Source organism: Cetorhinus maximus, chromosome 3, assembly GCF_964194155.1.
Source record: "Cetorhinus maximus chromosome 3, sCetMax3.hap1.1, whole genome shotgun sequence".
Taxonomy (NCBI): domain Eukaryota; kingdom Metazoa; phylum Chordata; class Chondrichthyes; order Lamniformes; family Cetorhinidae; genus Cetorhinus; species Cetorhinus maximus.
Genome location: NC_135881.1, coordinates 45,985,028 through 45,994,441, shown reverse-complemented (window position 1 = coordinate 45,994,441; position 9,414 = coordinate 45,985,028).

Here is a 9,414-nt window from a genome sequence, read left to right as displayed (position 1 = left end):
TTACTGAATGCTGCAGTCACTGATGATGCAGATGCTGTTGTGGCCACTGATGAATCCAAATATCTTTTTTCATTTATTTCTGGTTTGGACCTGAAGGCTGATGTTCTGAGCTGCAAGCTCAGCTACAGTCACAGAAACAGTCAGAGGCCCTGGGACCACTGCAGGCAGGTCTGTCTGGCCTTTAAAAGTGGGACCTACCCTTGTGCTGCCATCAGCTGATGCTGGGATTTCCACCTTACTGCCTGCTCCCATCAATTGATTTACCGGGCCCTGTGCCTCTACCTTGTTAATTGCCCAGGTGTTGTGTGATTGTGTTTGCTTGCCTCCTCCACCCCAAACGACAATGCTGCCCACTTCTGGGTTGGCCACTGGGACACGTGACGTTGACATTAAATTCTGCCATGTGTATCAAATAATGTTACCCTCACGTAGAATACCGCTGTTTTTAAAATATGCAGTTAATCTCCTTTGGTTTTGTACATGAATGATTGTTACAGATAGGAGAGAGGCAAAACTGAACTCCTTTATCTGCTTGCTGTTTGTCTGTAATCAGAGGTTTTTTTATCATTTTAAAAATAGACTGTGGCACTTACTTCAAACCTTTGTTTGTGTAGTCAATTTTTAAAGTGACTCTCAGCAAACTCTCTTAGGATTAAATTGGAATTTTAGTTTATTCACACATTCAAAACTGGGGAGATGATCACAGCTTCACACACACACACACACACACACACAGTATACAGCAAGGGTATAGGAAAGAGGGGATTTTACAACTATTAATAACTTTACAGTAAAAAACCCCACAGAAATGAATATCAGTTCATGTGATTGCCAGAGTCCAGAAAGTCCAAATCCAGAGGATGTTTCCTTACAGAGAAGTTCTGGCTCAGGTAGAATCCTGGCTAAGGGCAGCAGTGCAGAATTTTTTTAAAGATGATGTCAACGCAATGAGATGAGGTTGATGTTCAGAAATTTGGTCTGCTTTTTGCTTTTCAATGTCTGCAGGTTGGTTCCTTGTGAGGTGAGAAATGTAATATTAAGGCTAGCAGCGTGGGTCATGTGATGTTGCCCATTAGTAGGTTAATTGCAGCTTAAAAAGCAGTTTCTGTTCTTCTGGCTAAAATCCATTGGTCACTTTAGGGGCAAGATGGTGTTAGCACCTCTGCATGTGTAACGAGTTTCAATGTCTCTCTCTTTGTTATAGTCCCTGCTGTGGGAGCCATATCGTTTGTTAGTCCTCTGGTTTCATGGATTATAATCTGTTCTTAGATTGAGGTGCAAAATTCCACAAGGATGAGGGTGGAACTCCTTTCTCCTTGTAACAAACTGTTGGAAACTTCTAGAAACTGTGGCCAAACTAGGGAATCATGTGACCCGTAGCAGCCATATTTTGGTTCAGCAAGGTGCATTTTTAAATAAGCAAATAAATATATAAAGTTTGATTTACACGGCTTATGATCTTTTTCATGTCTTAGGGACACATCAGTCTTTCCACCCTCTGGGGAAAAAGGAATTATATTGCATTTTTTTCATGTGGCCTTGCAAAAGATAAAGTAAAGAGGTTTACATTCACTCTCTCATTCACACTTTAAAGTCAAACACACAGCCAGCAGGTACAATGTTACTTGCCTGTTGCATTTTTTGAGGGTTTTTCTTTAAACTTGGGATAGGTCATCAGTGATGGCAATCCCCTTTCCTGTGATGTGGGTAATTTTTAGGTTAAAGGGCTATAAGAGCAGATTCCAACAGAACAACCTGGCATTAGTCACTTTTGAACTTTTCCAGAAATATCAGATGATTATGGCCGGTGTATACTAGGGTCTCTCAGTGCCCATGGTGAACATAGATTTCAAAATGCTGGAGAGCTAGAAGGAGATCCAAGGTTTCTTTCTCGACCACGGAGTACCTTTTCAGGTGTTGATTGAGCTTTATGGAAAAATAGCCTTTTGGATCTCAATCCCGGAATTATGTTCCTGGAGTAGGACAGGTATCACCCTTAGATTGCTGGGGTGGCAGTGGCATAGTGGTATTGTCACTGGGCTAGTATTCTAGAGATGAAGGGTAATGCTCTGGGGACCTGGGTTTAAATCCCACTATGGCAGATGGTGAAATTTGAATTCAATAGAAATCTGGAATTAAAAGTCTGATGATGACCATGAAACCATTGCCAACTGTTGTAAAAATCTATCTAGTTCATTAATGTCCTTTAGGGAAGGAAATCCACTGTCCTTACCTGACCTACATGTGACTCCAGACCCACAGCAATGCGGTTGACTCTTAGTGCCCTGTGAGATAGCCTAGCAAGCCACTCAGTTGTATCAAACCACTACAAAGTCACAAGAAAGGAATGACATCAGACGGACCACCTGGCAGTGACCTAGGCACTGGAAACGACAACGGCAATTGCAGCCCTGTCGACCTTGCAAAGTCCTCCTTGCTAACCTCTGGGGGCTAGTGTCAAATTGTGAGAACTGCCTCACAGGCTATTCAAGCAACAGCCTGAAATAGTCATTCTCACGGAATCATACCTTACAAATAATTCCCCAGACACCACCATCACCATCCCTGGGTATGTCCTGTCCCAGCAAGGTGGCGACACAGTGGTATACAGTCGGGAAGGAGTTGCCCTGGGAGTTCTCAACATCAACTCCAGACCCCTTGAGATCTCCTGACATCAGGTCAAACGTGGGCAAGGAAACTTCCTGCTGATTACCACGTACTGCCCTCCCTCAGCTGATGAATCAGTGCTTCTCCATTTTGAACACCACTTGGAGGAAGCACTGAGCATAGCATGGGTGCAGAATGTACTCTGGGTGGGGGACTTCAAAGTCCATCACCAAGAATGGCTTTAAAGTACCTCTACTGACCGAGTTGGCTGAGTCCTAAATGACCATAGCTGCTAGGCTGGGACTGCGGCAGGTGGTGAGGGAACTAACAAGAGGGAAAAACATACTTGACCTCATCCTCACCAACCTGCCTGCCGTAGATGCATCTGCCCATGACGGTATCGGGAGGAGTGGCCACTGGAGATGAAGTTCCGTCTTCACATTGAGGATACCCTCCATCATGTGTGGTACTACCACTATGCTAAATGGGATAGATTTCGAACAGATCTAGCAACTCAGGACTGGGCATCCACAAAGCGCTGTGGGCCATCAGCAGCACCAGAATTGTATACAGCCACAATCTGTAACCTCATGACCTGGCATATCGTCTACTCTCCCATTACCATCAAGCAAGGGGATCAACCCTGGTTCAATGAAGAGTGCAGGAGGGCATACCAGGAGCAGCACCAGGCATACCTAAAAATGGGGTGTCAACCTGGTGAAGCTATAACACAGGACTACTTGCGTGACAAACAGCATAAGCAGCAAGTGATATACAGAGCTAGGCGATTCCACAATCAATGAATCAGATCTAAACTCTGCAGCCCTGCCACATCCAGTCGTGAATGGTGGTGGACAATTAAATTCACTGGAGGAGGAGGCTCCACAAATATCCCCATCCTCAATGATGGAGGAGCCCAGCACATCAGTGCAAAAGATAAGGCTGAAGCATTAACTACAATCTTCAGCCCAAAGTGCCAAGTGGATGATCCATCTCAGCCTCCTCCAGAGGTCCCCAGCATCACAGATGCCATTCTTCAGCCAACTCGATTCATTCCACGTGATATCAAGCAACAGCTGAAGGTACTGGATACTGCAAAGGCTATGGGTCCTGACAACATTCCGGCAATAGTACTGAAGACTTGTGCTCCAGAACTTGCTGCACCCCTAGCCAAACTGTTCCAGTACATCTACAACGCAGGCCTCTACCTGGCTATGTGGAAAATTGTACAGGTATGTCCTGTACACAAAAAGCAGGACAAATCCAACCTGGCCAATTACCGCCCCATCAGTCTATTCTCCATCATCAGTAAAGTGATAGAGGGGATCATCAACAGTGCTATCAAGCGGCATTTGCTTAGCAATAACCTGCTCACTGACGCCCAGTTCGGATTCTGCCAGGGCCACTCAGCTCCTGATCTCATTACAGCTCTGGTTCAAACATGGACAAAAGAGCTGAACTCCCAAGGTGGGGTGAGAGTGACTGCCCTTGACATCAAGGCAGCTTTTGACAGTGTGTGGCATCAAGGAGCCCTAGCAAAACTGGAGCCAATGGGAATCAGGACGAAAACTCTCCCCTGGTTGGAGCCATACCTAGCACAAAGGAAGATGTTTGTGGTGGTTGGAGGTCAGTCATCTCAGCTCCAGGACATTACTGCAGGAGTTCCTCAGAGTAGTGTCCTCAGCCCAACCATCTTCAGCTGCTTCATCAATGACCTTCCTTCCATCATAAGGTCAGAAGTGGAGATATTTGTTGATGATTGCACAATGTTCAGCACCACTCGCGACTTCTCAGATACTGAAGCAATCCATGTCCAAATGCAGCATTAGCCAGGCTTGGGCTGATAAATGGCAAGTAACATTCACGCCACACAAGTGTCAGGCAATGACCATCTCCAACAAGAGAGAATCCAACCATCACCCCTTGATGTTCAATGGCATTACCATCACTGAATGCCCCACTATCAACATCCTGGTGGATACCATTGAGCAGAACCTGAACTGGACTAGCCATATAAATACTATGGCTACAAGAGCAGGTCAGAGGCTAGGAATCGTGCGATGTGTAACTCACCTCCTGAGTCCCCAAAGACTATCCACCATCTACAAGACATAAGTCAGGAGTGTGACGGAATATCCCCCACTTGCCTGGATGAGTGCAGCTCCAACAACACTCAAGAAGCTTGAAACTGTCCAGGACAAAGCAGCCCACTTGATTGGCACCACATCCACAAACATTCACTCCCTCCACCTCCGATGCACAGTAGCAGCAGCGTGTACCATCTACAAGATGCATTGCAGGAATTCACCAAGGTTCCTTTGACATCACCTTCCAAGCCCACAAACACTACCATCTAGAAGGACAAGGGCAACAGATATATGGGAACACCACGACCTGGAGGTTCCCCTCCAAGTCACTCACCATCCTGACTTGGAAATATATCGCCGTTCCTTCACTGTCGCTGGCTCAATATCCTGGAACTCCCTTCCTAACAGCACTGTGAATGTACCTACACCACATGATTCAAGAAGGCAGCTCACCACCACCTTCTCAAGGCCAATTAGGGATGGGCAATAAATGCTGGCCCAATCAGCGAAGCCCATATCCCATGAATTAATAAAAAAAATTACCAGATGGCTTTCAATTTTGCAAACGTCTCTTGGCACATCTCTGTCCACACCATCTTTGAGTGTTTTTTTTAGTGCATCTGTTAAGGGGGTGGCTAGGATTCTAAAGTTTGCACAAACGTTCTATAGAACCCGCATATTCCTAGAAGGCGCTTGATTTCCCTCTGTTTTTTGGGAAGAGGGAAATTGATTAGGGCATGTACTTTGGCTTCACAGGATGGCATGTTTCCCTGTCCCACTACATGTCCCAGGTAAGCCACCTTGGCCTTTGCTAACTTGCTTTTTTCCAAGTTCACCACCAAGTTTTCCCTTCCCAGGCTCTGGTACACTGACTCCAGGTGGTCTAAGTGATCACTCCAGGTGTAACTGTAAATGATCGAGACATCCAGGTACACTGCACAATTGCTGAGTCCATGTACTACCTGGTTTGTCAACCTCTGAAAGGTTGCTGGGGCATTTTTAAGGCCAGAGGGCATGAACTTACATTGGAATAGGCCATCTGGGGCGACAAGGCTGAGATTTCTCTCACCATGGAGGTCAGGGACTTGCCAATACCCTTTAAAAAGGTCAAGTTTGCTGAGGTCGGCCGAGTGGCCCACCTTGTCTATACAATCTTCAAGGTGTGGGATTGGATAGGAGTCAGCCCTGGTTACTGCATTTACTTTCTGGTAGTCAATGCAAGCCATTTTGATCCATTTGGCTTTGGGACCAGTAGAATGGCAGAGCTTCAACTATTCTGGCTGGGCTCAATTATATCATTATTCAGCATGTATTGGATTTCCTGTCTGGCCTGGGCCAGCTTGTTGGGGCTCAGCCGATAGGGGTTTTGTTTTATTGATGGGGTGTTTCCCATCTCCACTGTGGACTGTAAGGACTGTATGCACTGGTTGGTCCCTACTCCCTCATTCTCCCTCTGCTGTATGGCCAGGTGTGTTAATTGGACATTTAAGTTCTTCAAGACTCCGGTGTTTGGCAGCCTGGTAGCCGGGAGTTCAACTTGGGAACACTCCATCCCTTCTGCTCAGCTGACTTCTCCTGTGTCTTGGATATTCAGCTCCTCCTTGTGGCTTTTCAACTGGGTGAGGCATCTTCCTCTGTTGTCTGTTTGGGAACTTCTCTTGTCCCTATTTAAATCTGGAAAGAAGGTTTCTACAAGAAAGCTCTCAGGAATTTTGTCCAGCTCAGCCACACATAAGGCAATACCCTCAGGTGGGCTAGTTTCTGCCATGAGGATACCTGCCTGCGTTATTGCACTACCTACTAGTTTATCCTTCAGGGGGCTACTCTTGTGGAGCCTTATGAGACCCACAGGCTTTCCTTTTAGCTTCCAGCAATCAGTTTTGGAGTGTCCTATTTTGTTATAGTGGGAGCACACTGTTCTCTGGGTGTTCTCCTTTTGGGATTGTGGAGGACTTCTTGCACCCTCATTTGTACTTTCTTTTCTGGCTGTAGCCACCTTCTTATCCATGTCACCCTTTTTATCTTTCCAGTGTTTATGGGGGTGATTTGGAAAGGTTCTGCCTAAGTTGCCAGGCCTACGGGTAAGGTCGAAGCTCTCCGCTGTGACTGCTGCATCCCGGGCTGTGAGGACTTTCTGCTCCTCCAAGTACATTCTGAGGCTGGAGGAATTTAAATTATTTTTCTATTATTTTCTTTCCCTTTTTTGGCCAGAGCAGACATGATGGGCTGAATGTCCTCTTTCTGTGCTGTAATTTTTCTATGGTTTGAACATCAATTCACGCAATGTATTTTTAAAGAGCAGGCCCACTGGTCAAACACAATTTGTTTCAGCTGTTCGGACTAGGAAGGTCTGCATGGGTTTCTTATGTGCGTTCTGGAATTGTTGGTGATATGCCTCTGGGACTAACTCGTAGGCACTAAGGATGGCAGCCTTGGTCTGTTCATAGCTAGTGGACATGTCAGGGGACAGAATTGAATAGACCTCTTAGGCCTTCCCTGTCAACTGCCCCTGTACCATAAAGGACCACAAATCTGGTGGCCATTTTAGCTGCCCTGCTACTTTCCCAATAGTAGCAAAAAAGGATCCTACATCGCTCTTCAAATTTGGGAATGAACCTAGCCTATTTAAGGGCTTCAGAGCTTGTGTCTAGGGTAGGGACATTTGTACAGTTACCAGGTAGAGAGAGTTTTTCCCTCACAGATCCCGCCTGCCTGATTTCTCTCTCCCTTTGAGCCTCTATCTCCATTTCCAATTTTCGGAGCTGGAATTCTCTTTGCCTTTCTCTCTCTCTTTTCCTTTCTCTCTGCTAAGCTTCTCTTTCTCTCTCCTTTTCTCTCTCCTCAAACTCTAGCCGGATTCTGAGCTTTTCCAGCTCAAATTTGGCTCGGTGTTAGGTTTTAACTCTTCTTCTACCTGTTCTGGTTGATGAGTGGGGTCCAAATGCTTGACCAGCATCTGGAGTAGCTCACTTGATTTCACCTTATTGCACCTTCCTAGTTACAGCTTTCAATTGTTCTGTGCTTAGGGATGCTAGTATTTTGCTGTTTTAGCCTCCTTGTTTACCAATATCTGTGCATCGAAATTTGCCATTTTCCCAGTGTTATGGGAAGGGAATTTGCTGTGCTAGGTTAATTGTGTTTTAAAGATAATTTCCGCCACTGAACTTTCCCTCTTGACTACCAATTGGTTCCTTTAGTATCAGGTTCAGCTCATTTCTTAAACTTCGACTTTGGTCAAATTCTTGATCAGATTCTGTAATGTGTCCAATCCTGGACCTGAGACCCCGGTTTCTGTTATGGACAGGAGAGAGAGGCAAAACTGAACTTCTTTATCCTCTTGCTGTCTGTCCATAAGCAGAGGTTTTTTAGTTGTTTTAAAAATAGGCTGTGCTGCTTATTCCAAAAACCCTTTGTTTGTATCGTCAACTTTTAAAGTGAGTCACAGCAAACTCTCAGGATTAAATCAGAAGCTTAGTTTATTCATATATTCAAACCATAGAACAAAGGAAATGGATATCAGTTCACATGATTGCCAGAGTCCAGAAAATCCAAATCCAGAGGGGTTTCCCTTTTGGAGAAGCTACAGTTCAGGTGGGTTTCTGGCTGAAGGCAGCAGTGCAGAATTCCTTTAAAGATGATGGTGACACAGTGAGTTGAGGTTGATATTCAGAGATTTGGTCTGCTAGGCAGATGATGAACAAAAACTTCCAGGGAAACAGGCTTTGAAGAGGTTCAAACTTGTAGCATGCTGCTTAGTCAGCCTAGAGTCCTTTTTGATATTTGCAGGTTGGATTTAAATCAGCAGACTGCCGTGTGAGGCTAGAAATGTAGTATTAGGAACATAGGAACAGGAGAATGCCATTCAGCTCATTGATCCTTCTCCACCATTCAATATGATCATGGCTGATCGAACACTTGAATGCCTTTTACTCACACTATCCCCATAACTCTTTACGTTATTGCTAATCAGAAATTTATCAATCTCTACCTTAAACATACTCAATGACTGAGCTTCCATGGCCCTCCGGGGTAGAGAATTCCAAAGATTCACAATCATCTGAGTAAAGAACTTGCTTCTCATCTCGGTCCTAAGTTGCTTCCCCCTTATTTTGAAGTTGTGTCCCCTGGTTCTAGACTCCCCAACCACCAGAAACATCTTATCTGCATCTACCTGCCTATTCCTTTAAGTATTTTGTAGGTTTCAGTGAGATCACCTCTCATTCTTCGAAACTAGAGAATACAGGCCCAGTTTCCCCAATCTCTCTTCATAAGACAGTCCCGCCATCCCTGGAACAAGTCTGGTGAACCTTCATTGCATTCCCTCTGTGGCAATAATATCCTTTCTGAGGTAAGGAGACCAAAACTGCACACAGTACGCCAGGTATGGTCTAACCAAGCTTCTATACAATTGAAGTAAGACTTCACGACTCCTGTACTCAAATCCTCTTGCGACAAAGGCTAACATTCCATTAGCCTTCCTAATAGCTTGCTGCACGTGCACATTAGCCTTCAGTGACTTATGGACAAGGACACCCTGGTCCCTTTGTACATCTACACTTTCTAATCTCTTACCATTTAGGAAATACTCCGCACATCTGTTCCTTCTAACAAAGTGGATAACCTCACATTTTTCCACATTATATTCCATCTGCTACGTTCTTGCCCATTCATTTAGTCTGTCCAAATCCTCCTGTAGCCACTTTACATCTTCCTCACAACA